A 13,575-nucleotide genomic window follows, 5' to 3' on the forward strand; every position below is an offset into this window, starting at 1 on the left:
TGTACGCAGTAGGCGAGAAAACAATACGCCGCTGGCACTTGTACGCAGTAGGCGAGAAAGCAATACGCTTCTGGCGTATAGAACGTCGACATAGAAAAAAAAAGATAGGGACAGAGGGAATCTCGTTGAAACAAATCGGACCAATATCAACGTAAACTTGACGATATTCTCTATCGAACGCGCGCGGTGCGCGTTCCCGCCGCGTTTGCGCGCATTGTTTATAAGCGCGCAAACATCCGACTAGTCGGCCACAGCGAACTACGAAACAATACGCCGCTGGCACATGTACGCAGTAGGCGAGAAAACAATACGCCGCTGGCACTTGTACGCAGTAGGCGAGAAAGCAATACGCTGCTGGCGTATAGAACGTCGACATAGAAAAAAAAAGATAGGGACAGAGGGAATCTCGTTGAAACAAATCGGACCAATACGACCGTGTACTTGACCATATTCTCTATCGAACGCACCCGTTAAATACTCCCGCCATTCATGCGCAGATTATTTATACGTAGGTAAATATTCCACTAGTCGTACACCACGAACGACGAAACGATACCCCGCCGGCAATACTGCGCAACGGCCGAAGAAACACTACGCCGCTGGCACTTGCACACAATTCGACTCAGCAATCCGGAGCGACACGAACGGGGACTTGGAATTTTTTCGCTCGGGCTCCGGAGCGACACGAACGGGGACTTAGAATTTTTTCGCTCGGGCTCCGGAGCGACACGAACGGGGACTTAGAATTTTTTCGCTCGGGCTCCGGAGCGACACGATCGCTCCGTTATTCTACGTTCTCTCGGTCCACGGGCATCAGAGAGCAAAACAGCCTAATAGTTTTAGAGTGCCTCAACGATCAGGAATATGGATCTAACGTTCTCGTTTCGAACCGACGACTTTCGGTTCCGGAGCGACACGAACGCTCCATGATTCTCGATTATCTCGACACAGGTAAGAGACAGAGGAGAACAAGTGTATGGTTTTAGAGAGCCACGAGCACCAGGAATAAGGATCTACCGTTGTCATTTCGTTCCGTCGACATTCGGTTCCGGAGCGACACGAACGGGGACTTAGAATTTTTTCGCTCGGGCTCCGGAGCGACACGAACGGGGACTTAGAATTTTTTCGCTCGGGCTCCGGAGCGACACGATCGCTCCGTTATTCTACGTTCTCTCGGTCCACGGGCATCAGAGAGCAAAACAGCCTAATAGTTTTAGAGTGCCTCAACGATCAGGAATATGGATCTAACGTTCTCGTTTCGAACCGACGACTTTCGGTTCCGGAGCGACACGAACGCTCCATGATTCTCGATTATCTCGACACAGGTAAGAGACAGAGGAGAACAAGTGTATGGTTTTAGAGAGCCACGAGCACCAGGAATAAGGATCTACCGTTGTCATTTCGTTCCGTCGACATTCGGTTCCGGAGCGACACGAACGGGGACTTAGAATTTTTTCGCTCGGGCTCCGGAGCGACACGAACGGGGACTTAGAATTTTTTCGCTCGGGCTCCGGAGCGACACGATCGCTCCGTTATTCTACGTTCTCTCGGTCCACGGGCATCAGAGAGCAAAACAGCCTAATAGTTTTAGAGTGCCTCAACGATCAGGAATATGGATCTAACGTTCTCGTTTCGAACCGACGACTTTCGGTTCCGGAGCGACACGAACGCTCCATGATTCTCGATTATCTCGACACAGGTAAGAGACAGAGGAGAACAAGTGTATGGTTTTAGAGAGCCACGAGCACCAGGAATAAGGATCTACCGTTGTCATTTCGTTCCGTCGACATTCGGTTCCGGAGCGACACGAACGGGGACTTAGAATTTTTTCGCTCGGGCTCCGGAGCGACACGAACGGGGACTTAGAATTTTTTCGCTCGGGCTCCGGAGCGACACGATCGCTCCGTTATTCTACGTTCTCTCGGTCCACGGGCATCAGAGAGCAAAACAGCCTAATAGTTTTAGAGTGCCTCAACGATCAGGAATATGGATCTAACGTTCTCGTTTCGAACCGACGACTTTCGGTTCCGGAGCGACACGAACGCTCCATGATTCTCGATTATCTCGACACAGGTAAGAGACAGAGGAGAACAAGTGTATGGTTTTAGAGAGCCACGAGCACCAGGAATAAGGATCTACCGTTGTCATTTCGTTCCGTCGACATTCGGTTCCGGAGCGACACGAACGGGGACTTAGAATTTTTTCGCTCGGGCTCCGGAGCGACACGAACGGGGACTTAGAATTTTTTCGCTCGGGCTCCGGAGCGACACGATCGCTCCGTTATTCTACGTTCTCTCGGTCCACGGGCATCAGAGAGCAAAACAGCCTAATAGTTTTAGAGTGCCTCAACGATCAGGAATATGGATCTAACGTTCTCGTTTCGAACCGACGACTTTCGGTTCCGGAGCGACACGAACGCTCCATGATTCTCGATTATCTCGACACAGGTAAGAGACAGAGGAGAACAAGTGTATGGTTTTAGAGAGCCACGAGCACCAGGAATAAGGATCTACCGTTGTCATTTCGTTCCGTCGACATTCGGTTCCGGAGCGACACGAACGGGGACTTAGAATTTTTTCGCTCGGGCTCCGGAGCGACACGAACGGGGACTTAGAATTTTTTCGCTCGGGCTCCGGAGCGACACGATCGCTCCGTTATTCTACGTTCTCTCGGTCCACGGGCATCAGAGAGCAAAACAGCCTAATAGTTTTAGAGTGCCTCAACGATCAGGAATATGGATCTAACGTTCTCGTTTCGAACCGACGACTTTCGGTTCCGGAGCGACACGAACGCTCCATGATTCTCGATTATCTCGACACAGGTAAGAGACAGAGGAGAACAAGTGTATGGTTTTAGAGAGCCACGAGCACCAGGAATAAGGATCTACCGTTGTCATTTCGTTCCGTCGACATTCGGTTCCGGAGCGACACGAACGGGGACTTAGAATTTTTTCGCTCGGGCTCCGGAGCGACACGAACGGGGACTTAGAATTTTTTCGCTCGGGCTCCGGAGCGACACGATCGCTCCGTTATTCTACGTTCTCTCGGTCCACGGGCATCAGAGAGCAAAACAGCCTAATAGTTTTAGAGTGCCTCAACGATCAGGAATATGGATCTAACGTTCTCGTTTCGAACCGACGACTTTCGGTTCCGGAGCGACACGAACGCTCCATGATTCTCGATTATCTCGACACAGGTAAGAGACAGAGGAGAACAAGTGTATGGTTTTAGAGAGCCACGAGCACCAGGAATAAGGATCTACCGTTGTCATTTCGTTCCGTCGACATTCGGTTCCGGAGCGACACGAACGGGGACTTAGAATTTTTTCGCTCGGGCTCCGGAGCGACACGAACGGGGACTTAGAATTTTTTCGCTCGGGCTCCGGAGCGACACGATCGCTCCGTTATTCTACGTTCTCTCGGTCCACGGGCATCAGAGAGCAAAACAGCCTAATAGTTTTAGAGTGCCTCAACGATCAGGAATATGGATCTAACGTTCTCGTTTCGAACCGACGACTTTCGGTTCCGGAGCGACACGAACGCTCCATGATTCTCGATTATCTCGACACAGGTAAGAGACAGAGGAGAACAAGTGTATGGTTTTAGAGAGCCACGAGCACCAGGAATAAGGATCTACCGTTGTCATTTCGTTCCGTCGACATTCGGTTCCGGAGCGACACGAACGGGGACTTAGAATTTTTTCGCTCGGGCTCCGGAGCGACACGAACGGGGACTTAGAATTTTTTCGCTCGGGCTCCGGAGCGACACGATCGCTCCGTTATTCTACGTTCTCTCGGTCCACGGGCATCAGAGAGCAAAACAGCCTAATAGTTTTAGAGTGCCTCAACGATCAGGAATATGGATCTAACGTTCTCGTTTCGAACCGACGACTTTCGGTTCCGGAGCGACACGAACGCTCCATGATTCTCGATTATCTCGACACAGGTAAGAGACAGAGGAGAACAAGTGTATGGTTTTAGAGAGCCACGAGCACCAGGAATAAGGATCTACCGTTGTCATTTCGTTCCGTCGACATTCGGTTCCGGAGCGACACGAACGGGGACTTAGAATTTTTTCGCTCGGGCTCCGGAGCGACACGAACGGGGACTTAGAATTTTTTCGCTCGGGCTCCGGAGCGACACGATCGCTCCGTTATTCTACGTTCTCTCGGTCCACGGGCATCAGAGAGCAAAACAGCCTAATAGTTTTAGAGTGCCTCAACGATCAGGAATATGGATCTAACGTTCTCGTTTCGAACCGACGACTTTCGGTTCCGGAGCGACACGAACGCTCCATGATTCTCGATTATCTCGACACAGGTAAGAGACAGAGGAGAACAAGTGTATGGTTTTAGAGAGCCACGAGCACCAGGAATAAGGATCTACCGTTGTCATTTCGTTCCGTCGACATTCGGTTCCGGAGCGACACGAACGGGGACTTAGAATTTTTTCGCTCGGGCTCCGGAGCGACACGAACGGGGACTTAGAATTTTTTCGCTCGGGCTCCGGAGCGACACGATCGCTCCGTTATTCTACGTTCTCTCGGTCCACGGGCATCAGAGAGCAAAACAGCCTAATAGTTTTAGAGTGCCTCAACGATCAGGAATATGGATCTAACGTTCTCGTTTCGAACCGACGACTTTCGGTTCCGGAGCGACACGAACGCTCCATGATTCTCGATTATCTCGACACAGGTAAGAGACAGAGGAGAACAAGTGTATGGTTTTAGAGAGCCACGAGCACCAGGAATAAGGATCTACCGTTGTCATTTCGTTCCGTCGACATTCGGTTCCGGAGCGACACGAACGGGGACTTAGAATTTTTTCGCTCGGGCTCCGGAGCGACACGAACGGGGACTTAGAATTTTTTCGCTCGGGCTCCGGAGCGACACGATCGCTCCGTTATTCTACGTTCTCTCGGTCCACGGGCATCAGAGAGCAAAACAGCCTAATAGTTTTAGAGTGCCTCAACGATCAGGAATATGGATCTAACGTTCTCGTTTCGAACCGACGACTTTCGGTTCCGGAGCGACACGAACGCTCCATGATTCTCGATTATCTCGACACAGGTAAGAGACAGAGGAGAACAAGTGTATGGTTTTAGAGAGCCACGAGCACCAGGAATAAGGATCTACCGTTGTCATTTCGTTCCGTCGACATTCGGTTCCGGAGCGACACGAACGGGGACTTAGAATTTTTTCGCTCGGGCTCCGGAGCGACACGAACGGGGACTTAGAATTTTTTCGCTCGGGCTCCGGAGCGACACGATCGCTCCGTTATTCTACGTTCTCTCGGTCCACGGGCATCAGAGAGCAAAACAGCCTAATAGTTTTAGAGTGCCTCAACGATCAGGAATATGGATCTAACGTTCTCGTTTCGAACCGACGACTTTCGGTTCCGGAGCGACACGAACGCTCCATGATTCTCGATTATCTCGACACAGGTAAGAGACAGAGGAGAACAAGTGTATGGTTTTAGAGAGCCACGAGCACCAGGAATAAGGATCTACCGTTGTCATTTCGTTCCGTCGACATTCGGTTCCGGAGCGACACGAACGGGGACTTAGAATTTTTTCGCTCGGGCTCCGGAGCGACACGAACGGGGACTTAGAATTTTTTCGCTCGGGCTCCGGAGCGACACGATCGCTCCGTTATTCTACGTTCTCTCGGTCCACGGGCATCAGAGAGCAAAACAGCCTAATAGTTTTAGAGTGCCTCAACGATCAGGAATATGGATCTAACGTTCTCGTTTCGAACCGACGACTTTCGGTTCCGGAGCGACACGAACGCTCCATGATTCTCGATTATCTCGACACAGGTAAGAGACAGAGGAGAACAAGTGTATGGTTTTAGAGAGCCACGAGCACCAGGAATAAGGATCTACCGTTGTCATTTCGTTCCGTCGACATTCGGTTCCGGAGCGACACGAACGGGGACTTAGAATTTTTTCGCTCGGGCTCCGGAGCGACACGAACGGGGACTTAGAATTTTTTCGCTCGGGCTCCGGAGCGACACGATCGCTCCGTTATTCTACGTTCTCTCGGTCCACGGGCATCAGAGAGCAAAACAGCCTAATAGTTTTAGAGTGCCTCAACGATCAGGAATATGGATCTAACGTTCTCGTTTCGAACCGACGACTTTCGGTTCCGGAGCGACACGAACGCTCCATGATTCTCGATTATCTCGACACAGGTAAGAGACAGAGGAGAACAAGTGTATGGTTTTAGAGAGCCACGAGCACCAGGAATAAGGATCTACCGTTGTCATTTCGTTCCGTCGACATTCGGTTCCGGAGCGACACGAACGGGGACTTAGAATTTTTTCGCTCGGGCTCCGGAGCGACACGAACGGGGACTTAGAATTTTTTCGCTCGGGCTCCGGAGCGACACGATCGCTCCGTTATTCTACGTTCTCTCGGTCCACGGGCATCAGAGAGCAAAACAGCCTAATAGTTTTAGAGTGCCTCAACGATCAGGAATATGGATCTAACGTTCTCGTTTCGAACCGACGACTTTCGGTTCCGGAGCGACACGAACGCTCCATGATTCTCGATTATCTCGACACAGGTAAGAGACAGAGGAGAACAAGTGTATGGTTTTAGAGAGCCACGAGCACCAGGAATAAGGATCTACCGTTGTCATTTCGTTCCGTCGACATTCGGTTCCGGAGCGACACGAACGGGGACTTAGAATTTTTTCGCTCGGGCTCCGGAGCGACACGAACGGGGACTTAGAATTTTTTCGCTCGGGCTCCGGAGCGACACGATCGCTCCGTTATTCTACGTTCTCTCGGTCCACGGGCATCAGAGAGCAAAACAGCCTAATAGTTTTAGAGTGCCTCAACGATCAGGAATATGGATCTAACGTTCTCGTTTCGAACCGACGACTTTCGGTTCCGGAGCGACACGAACGCTCCATGATTCTCGATTATCTCGACACAGGTAAGAGACAGAGGAGAACAAGTGTATGGTTTTAGAGAGCCACGAGCACCAGGAATAAGGATCTACCGTTGTCATTTCGTTCCGTCGACATTCGGTTCCGGAGCGACACGAACGGGGACTTAGAATTTTTTCGCTCGGGCTCCGGAGCGACACGAACGGGGACTTAGAATTTTTTCGCTCGGGCTCCGGAGCGACACGATCGCTCCGTTATTCTACGTTCTCTCGGTCCACGGGCATCAGAGAGCAAAACAGCCTAATAGTTTTAGAGTGCCTCAACGATCAGGAATATGGATCTAACGTTCTCGTTTCGAACCGACGACTTTCGGTTCCGGAGCGACACGAACGCTCCATGATTCTCGATTATCTCGACACAGGTAAGAGACAGAGGAGAACAAGTGTATGGTTTTAGAGAGCCACGAGCACCAGGAATAAGGATCTACCGTTGTCATTTCGTTCCGTCGACATTCGGTTCCGGAGCGACACGAACGGGGACTTAGAATTTTTTCGCTCGGGCTCCGGAGCGACACGAACGGGGACTTAGAATTTTTTCGCTCGGGCTCCGGAGCGACACGATCGCTCCGTTATTCTACGTTCTCTCGGTCCACGGGCATCAGAGAGCAAAACAGCCTAATAGTTTTAGAGTGCCTCAACGATCAGGAATATGGATCTAACGTTCTCGTTTCGAACCGACGACTTTCGGTTCCGGAGCGACACGAACGCTCCATGATTCTCGATTATCTCGACACAGGTAAGAGACAGAGGAGAACAAGTGTATGGTTTTAGAGAGCCACGAGCACCAGGAATAAGGATCTACCGTTGTCATTTCGTTCCGTCGACATTCGGTTCCGGAGCGACACGAACGGGGACTTAGAATTTTTTCGCTCGGGCTCCGGAGCGACACGAACGGGGACTTAGAATTTTTTCGCTCGGGCTCCGGAGCGACACGATCGCTCCGTTATTCTACGTTCTCTCGGTCCACGGGCATCAGAGAGCAAAACAGCCTAATAGTTTTAGAGTGCCTCAACGATCAGGAATATGGATCTAACGTTCTCGTTTCGAACCGACGACTTTCGGTTCCGGAGCGACACGAACGCTCCATGATTCTCGATTATCTCGACACAGGTAAGAGACAGAGGAGAACAAGTGTATGGTTTTAGAGAGCCACGAGCACCAGGAATAAGGATCTACCGTTGTCATTTCGTTCCGTCGACATTCGGTTCCGGAGCGACACGAACGGGGACTTAGAATTTTTTCGCTCGGGCTCCGGAGCGACACGAACGGGGACTTAGAATTTTTTCGCTCGGGCTCCGGAGCGACACGATCGCTCCGTTATTCTACGTTCTCTCGGTCCACGGGCATCAGAGAGCAAAACAGCCTAATAGTTTTAGAGTGCCTCAACGATCAGGAATATGGATCTAACGTTCTCGTTTCGAACCGACGACTTCGGTTCCGGAGCGACACGAACGCTCCATGATTCTCGATTATCTCGACACAGGTAAGAGACAGAGGAGAACAAGTGTATGGTTTTAGAGAGCCACGAGCACCAGGAATAAGGATCTACCGTTGTCATTTCGTTCCGTCGACATTCGGTTCCGGAGCGACACGAACGGGGACTTAGAATTTTTTCGCTCGGGCTCCGGAGCGACACGAACGGGGACTTAGAATTTTTTCGCTCGGGCTCCGGAGCGACACGATCGCTCCGTTATTCTACGTTCTCTCGGTCCACGGGCATCAGAGAGCAAAACAGCCTAATAGTTTTAGAGTGCCTCAACGATCAGGAATATGGATCTAACGTTCTCGTTTCGAACCGACGACTTTCGGTTCCGGAGCGACACGAACGCTCCATGATTCTCGATTATCTCGACACAGGTAAGAGACAGAGGAGAACAAGTGTATGGTTTTAGAGAGCCACGAGCACCAGGAATAAGGATCTACCGTTGTCATTTCGTTCCGTCGACATTCGGTTCCGGAGCGACACGAACGGGGACTTAGAATTTTTTCGCTCGGGCTCCGGAGCGACACGAACGGGGACTTAGAATTTTTTCGCTCGGGCTCCGGAGCGACACGATCGCTCCGTTATTCTACGTTCTCTCGGTCCACGGGCATCAGAGAGCAAAACAGCCTAATAGTTTTAGAGTGCCTCAACGATCAGGAATATGGATCTAACGTTCTCGTTTCGAACCGACGACTTTCGGTTCCGGAGCGACACGAACGCTCCATGATTCTCGATTATCTCGACACAGGTAAGAGACAGAGGAGAACAAGTGTATGGTTTTAGAGAGCCACGAGCACCAGGAATAAGGATCTACCGTTGTCATTTCGTTCCGTCGACATTCGGTTCCGGAGCGACACGAACGGGGACTTAGAATTTTTTCGCTCGGGCTCCGGAGCGACACGAACGGGGACTTAGAATTTTTTCGCTCGGGCTCCGGAGCGACACGATCGCTCCGTTATTCTACGTTCTCTCGGTCCACGGGCATCAGAGAGCAAAACAGCCTAATAGTTTTAGAGTGCCTCAACGATCAGGAATATGGATCTAACGTTCTCGTTTCGAACCGACGACTTTCGGTTCCGGAGCGACACGAACGCTCCATGATTCTCGATTATCTCGACACAGGTAAGAGACAGAGGAGAACAAGTGTATGGTTTTAGAGAGCCACGAGCACCAGGAATAAGGATCTACCGTTGTCATTTCGTTCCGTCGACATTCGGTTCCGGAGCGACACGAACGGGGACTTAGAATTTTTTCGCTCGGGCTCCGGAGCGACACGAACGGGGACTTAGAATTTTTTCGCTCGGGCTCCGGAGCGACACGATCGCTCCGTTATTCTACGTTCTCTCGGTCCACGGGCATCAGAGAGCAAAACAGCCTAATAGTTTTAGAGTGCCTCAACGATCAGGAATATGGATCTAACGTTCTCGTTTCGAACCGACGACTTTCGGTTCCGGAGCGACACGAACGCTCCATGATTCTCGATTATCTCGACACAGGTAAGAGACAGAGGAGAACAAGTGTATGGTTTTAGAGAGCCACGAGCACCAGGAATAAGGATCTACCGTTGTCATTTCGTTCCGTCGACATTCGGTTCCGGAGCGACACGAACGGGGACTTAGAATTTTTTCGCTCGGGCTCCGGAGCGACACGAACGGGGACTTAGAATTTTTTCGCTCGGGCTCCGGAGCGACACGATCGCTCCGTTATTCTACGTTCTCTCGGTCCACGGGCATCAGAGAGCAAAACAGCCTAATAGTTTTAGAGTGCCTCAACGATCAGGAATATGGATCTAACGTTCTCGTTTCGAACCGACGACTTTCGGTTCCGGAGCGACACGAACGCTCCATGATTCTCGATTATCTCGACACAGGTAAGAGACAGAGGAGAACAAGTGTATGGTTTTAGAGAGCCACGAGCACCAGGAATAAGGATCTACCGTTGTCATTTCGTTCCGTCGACATTCGGTTCCGGAGCGACACGAACGGGGACTTAGAATTTTTTCGCTCGGGCTCCGGAGCGACACGAACGGGGACTTAGAATTTTTTCGCTCGGGCTCCGGAGCGACACGATCGCTCCGTTATTCTACGTTCTCTCGGTCCACGGGCATCAGAGAGCAAAACAGCCTAATAGTTTTAGAGTGCCTCAACGATCAGGAATATGGATCTAACGTTCTCGTTTCGAACCGACGACTTTCGGTTCCGGAGCGACACGAACGCTCCATGATTCTCGATTATCTCGACACAGGTAAGAGACAGAGGAGAACAAGTGTATGGTTTTAGAGAGCCACGAGCACCAGGAATAAGGATCTACCGTTGTCATTTCGTTCCGTCGACATTCGGTTCCGGAGCGACACGAACGGGGACTTAGAATTTTTTCGCTCGGGCTCCGGAGCGACACGAACGGGGACTTAGAATTTTTTCGCTCGGGCTCCGGAGCGACACGATCGCTCCGTTATTCTACGTTCTCTCGGTCCACGGGCATCAGAGAGCAAAACAGCCTAATAGTTTTAGAGTGCCTCAACGATCAGGAATATGGATCTAACGTTCTCGTTTCGAACCGACGACTTTCGGTTCCGGAGCGACACGAACGCTCCATGATTCTCGATTATCTCGACACAGGTAAGAGACAGAGGAGAACAAGTGTATGGTTTTAGAGAGCCACGAGCACCAGGAATAAGGATCTACCGTTGTCATTTCGTTCCGTCGACATTCGGTTCCGGAGCGACACGAACGGGGACTTAGAATTTTTTCGCTCGGGCTCCGGAGCGACACGAACGGGGACTTAGAATTTTTTCGCTCGGGCTCCGGAGCGACACGATCGCTCCGTTATTCTACGTTCTCTCGGTCCACGGGCATCAGAGAGCAAAACAGCCTAATAGTTTTAGAGTGCCTCAACGATCAGGAATATGGATCTAACGTTCTCGTTTCGAACCGACGACTTTCGGTTCCGGAGCGACACGAACGCTCCATGATTCTCGATTATCTCGACACAGGTAAGAGACAGAGGAGAACAAGTGTATGGTTTTAGAGAGCCACGAGCACCAGGAATAAGGATCTACCGTTGTCATTTCGTTCCGTCGACATTCGGTTCCGGAGCGACACGAACGGGGACTTAGAATTTTTTCGCTCGGGCTCCGGAGCGACACGAACGGGGACTTAGAATTTTTTCGCTCGGGCTCCGGAGCGACACGATCGCTCCGTTATTCTACGTTCTCTCGGTCCACGGGCATCAGAGAGCAAAACAGCCTAATAGTTTTAGAGTGCCTCAACGATCAGGAATATGGATCTAACGTTCTCGTTTCGAACCGACGACTTTCGGTTCCGGAGCGACACGAACGCTCCATGATTCTCGATTATCTCGACACAGGTAAGAGACAGAGGAGAACAAGTGTATGGTTTTAGAGAGCCACGAGCACCAGGAATAAGGATCTACCGTTGTCATTTCGTTCCGTCGACATTCGGTTCCGGAGCGACACGAACGGGGACTTAGAATTTTTTCGCTCGGGCTCCGGAGCGACACGAACGGGGACTTAGAATTTTTTCGCTCGGGCTCCGGAGCGACACGATCGCTCCGTTATTCTACGTTCTCTCGGTCCACGGGCATCAGAGAGCAAAACAGCCTAATAGTTTTAGAGTGCCTCAACGATCAGGAATATGGATCTAACGTTCTCGTTTCGAACCGACGACTTTCGGTTCCGGAGCGACACGAACGCTCCATGATTCTCGATTATCTCGACACAGGTAAGAGACAGAGGAGAACAAGTGTATGGTTTTAGAGAGCCACGAGCACCAGGAATAAGGATCTACCGTTGTCATTTCGTTCCGTCGACATTCGGTTCCGGAGCGACACGAACGGGGACTTAGAATTTTTTCGCTCGGGCTCCGGAGCGACACGAACGGGGACTTAGAATTTTTTCGCTCGGGCTCCGGAGCGACACGATCGCTCCGTTATTCTACGTTCTCTCGGTCCACGGGCATCAGAGAGCAAAACAGCCTAATAGTTTTAGAGTGCCTCAACGATCAGGAATATGGATCTAACGTTCTCGTTTCGAACCGACGACTTTCGGTTCCGGAGCGACACGAACGCTCCATGATTCTCGATTATCTCGACACAGGTAAGAGACAGAGGAGAACAAGTGTATGGTTTTAGAGAGCCACGAGCACCAGGAATAAGGATCTACCGTTGTCATTTCGTTCCGTCGACATTCGGTTCCGGAGCGACACGAACGGGGACTTAGAATTTTTTCGCTCGGGCTCCGGAGCGACACGAACGGGGACTTAGAATTTTTTCGCTCGGGCTCCGGAGCGACACGATCGCTCCGTTATTCTACGTTCTCTCGGTCCACGGGCATCAGAGAGCAAAACAGCCTAATAGTTTTAGAGTGCCTCAACGATCAGGAATATGGATCTAACGTTCTCGTTTCGAACCGACGACTTTCGGTTCCGGAGCGACACGAACGCTCCATGATTCTCGATTATCTCGACACAGGTAAGAGACAGAGGAGAACAAGTGTATGGTTTTAGAGAGCCACGAGCACCAGGAATAAGGATCTACCGTTGTCATTTCGTTCCGTCGACATTCGGTTCCGGAGCGACACGAACGGGGACTTAGAATTTTTTCGCTCGGGCTCCGGAGCGACACGAACGGGGACTTAGAATTTTTTCGCTCGGGCTCCGGAGCGACACGATCGCTCCGTTATTCTACGTTCTCTCGGTCCACGGGCATCAGAGAGCAAAACAGCCTAATAGTTTTAGAGTGCCTCAACGATCAGGAATATGGATCTAACGTTCTCGTTTCGAACCGACGACTTTCGGTTCCGGAGCGACACGAACGCTCCATGATTCTCGATTATCTCGACACAGGTAAGAGACAGAGGAGAACAAGTGTATGGTTTTAGAGAGCCACGAGCACCAGGAATAAGGATCTACCGTTGTCATTTCGTTCCGTCGACATTCGGTTCCGGAGCGACACGAACGGGGACTTAGAATTTTTTCGCTCGGGCTCCGGAGCGACACGAACGGGGACTTAGAATTTTTTCGCTCGGGCTCCGGAGCGACACGATCGCTCCGTTATTCTACGTTCTCTCGGTCCACGGGCATCAGAGAGCAAAACAGCCTAATAGTTTTAGAGTGCCTCAACGATCAG

Source organism: Calliopsis andreniformis, unplaced genomic scaffold (genome assembly GCF_051401765.1).
Source record: "Calliopsis andreniformis isolate RMS-2024a unplaced genomic scaffold, iyCalAndr_principal scaffold0386, whole genome shotgun sequence".
Taxonomy (NCBI): domain Eukaryota; kingdom Metazoa; phylum Arthropoda; class Insecta; order Hymenoptera; family Andrenidae; genus Calliopsis; species Calliopsis andreniformis.